The 2500-nt window shown below is 77.5% G+C and overlaps 1 non-coding gene across 1 annotated transcript; it reads right to left on the reverse strand.

The window, feature by feature from the left end:
* Positions 1-1095: 1095 nt before the first annotated feature.
* LOC113885096 lies at positions 1096-1247 on the reverse strand. Its single transcript, XR_003509137.1, has one exon. It is a non-coding gene; the product is annotated as a 5.8S ribosomal RNA (ribosomal RNA).
* Positions 1248-2500: the final 1253 nt, after the last annotated feature.

Here is a 2500-nt window from a genome sequence, read left to right on the forward strand (position 1 = left end):
GCGCGCGCAGCGGGGGCGCCCGCGAGGAGGGTCCTGAGAAGGGGACAGAGAGACCCGCGGCCGACCGCCCCGGGCCGCCCCCCCGCCCCTTGCCTGCGCACCAACACAGCACCCCTACCGACCACCGCCTACCCGTCGCCCCTCTGGGAGGAGGAGGAGGAGGCGGCGGCGGCGGCCGCGGGCGGCGGACAGAGAGGGAGACACCGAGGCGGGGCGGGACAGGGAGCACGAGCCGGCGGTCACGGGACGGACGGGGCGGGGACCGGCGGAGAGGTGGCCCGGGTTGGGGGGGGGGGCGGGTCGGGGCACGCACGGGCGCCGAAGCCCGAACGGGCGACGGACGTACCGCGCGCCCCCTACCACCCCCCCTCCCCCCGCTACCGCCACCGCCACCGCCCACGCGGCGGGAGCTCCGGGGCGCGAACCGAGGCACGGCCTCAGCCCGGGGGGAGAGCGCGCAGCGGCGGGCAGACGCCGCGGCGTCCCGCGGGTCGCCGCCGGGGCACGCGTCCCCGGGGCGCGGACGCGCACGCGGACTCGGCCTCGAGCGCGAGCCGCCCGTCCCGACGGGGCGCGAGCCGCGTGGGGGGCGGGAAGCGGGCACGGGCCGCGGGCACACGGCGGGAAAGGCACCGCAGGGGGAAGGCGGGGGGCGGAGGGCCGCGCCGGCCGGGCGCCGGCAAACACCGCCGCCAAGGGCGGGACGGCGAACGACGGCGGACCGGAGGACGCGACCCCACCCCCACCACCACCGCGGGCCCCCGCCGCGTGGCGCGAGACCGTCCCCAGCCCCCGACACCCCAGGGGCAGTGACACCCGAAGGCCGCTTGCGGCGCGAGGAAGCTCTCGAAGGGGAGACCGACCACACAGGCCCCGGCAGGCCAGGGGCCTCGGCGCGAGCTCACGCCCCCTTTTCTCCCCTCTCGCGGGCGACGTCACCCCGGCCACAGAGGCGCGGGGGGGGGGGGGGACGCCGTGTCTGCACTTAGGGGGACGGAGGGCCCAGAGGCCCTGCGAGGACAGCCCCCAGCCACGCGCCCCCCGGGGAGGCGCGCACAGGACACGCGCACCCCGGAGGGGCGATTGATCGTCAAGCGAGGCTCAGACAGGCGTAGCCCCGGGAGGAACCCGGGGCCGCAAGTGCGTTCGAAGTGTCGATGATCAATGTGTCCTGCAATTCACATTAATTCTCGCAGCTAGCTGCGTTCTTCATCGACGCACGAGCCGAGTGATCACCGCTAAGAGTCGTACGAGGTTTTCAAGGGTTTCGTTTCGGCGGGAGACCCGCCCCTGGCGCGGCACATCCCACCCACCCCCGCCTCCCTCCCCGGAGGTGGGAGTTGGGGGAGGGGGTTGCCTCTGGCCGGCCAAGTCAGACAGAAAACAGCAGACCGGAGGGGTCGGGAAAGGTTTCACACGACGGGGCGTCCGGCGCCAAGCCGCCAGGGCGGGCTCGGACAACCCCACAGGCGCCCGGGGGGCTCCCAACCCTCCCCCAGGGACGCGGGGCAGCGCGCGCACGCGCCGCCGCACACGGCCACGGCCCACACGACGGCCGTCGGGTAGCCCCCTCCCGACGGCCGCGGCGGCAGTGACCGTGGCGCGCCACGCCGCGCGCCACCCCGTCCCCTCGGGGGACGGCGGGGTCTGGGGGGAGACGGGAGGCAGCTCCCGACTACTCCCCGCGGGCCCGACCGCCCCGACCCCAAGGCGGATGGGCGACAACCCCCCAGGGGTCTTTAAACCTCCGCGCCGGGACGCGCTAGGTACCTGGAAAGGGTGAGGCGGGCGAGGGGCACGGCACGCCCCACGGGCCAACGCCCCGACATCGACCCCCAACCGCCGCGTCCCCCCTCCCCGCCCCAACCGGGCCCGCGGCCACACGCGGGCCTCGGCGCCGCCGGCCCGTGACCGCAGGGGTTGCCCCGCCGCGCGCCGGCCGACCGCCGCCCGGAGGGCCCCGCCGACGCCAGACGACCACCCCCCCGCCGTCCCCCCCGAGACGGGGGCAGAGCCCGCCCCCGCCCCTCCAACCCTCACACACCCGGTGCTGCGGCCGGCCCCGCCGGACCCCGTCCTCTTGCCCCAGCCCATCCGCTGGGGGGCCCCTACCCGAACCCGCGCTCCCGGGCACCCTTCCCCCCACACCACCACCGAGGGCGGAGGGAAGGGGCTCCGACGGGGAGCTGGGCGCCAAGCGGGCAGGGGACACGTCAGAGGTACGGAGAAGCGAAAAGAGGGCGGGAGAACCGGACAGACGACCGCGGGAGGCGTGGGGGGTGGAGGACGGGGCGGGAGAAAGCCCCGAGGCTCGGAAGGCGTGGGGGAGGCCAGGCGCCTGGCGAACGGCGCGGCAGGCCCACAGCGGCGGACGGCCGGCCGGCGACCGGCCGAGGCAGACCGGCCCAGGGCCGGCGACGGGAGGCGGCGGGGCAAGGCAAGCGGCCCCGCGACGGGGAGCCGCCGCCCGCCACGCCGCACAGCCCGCCAGACGCGACCG

Source organism: Bos indicus x Bos taurus, chromosome 27 (genome assembly GCF_003369695.1).
Source record: "Bos indicus x Bos taurus breed Angus x Brahman F1 hybrid chromosome 27, Bos_hybrid_MaternalHap_v2.0, whole genome shotgun sequence".
In the NCBI taxonomy this organism is placed as follows: Eukaryota; Metazoa; Chordata; class Mammalia; order Artiodactyla; family Bovidae; genus Bos; species Bos indicus x Bos taurus.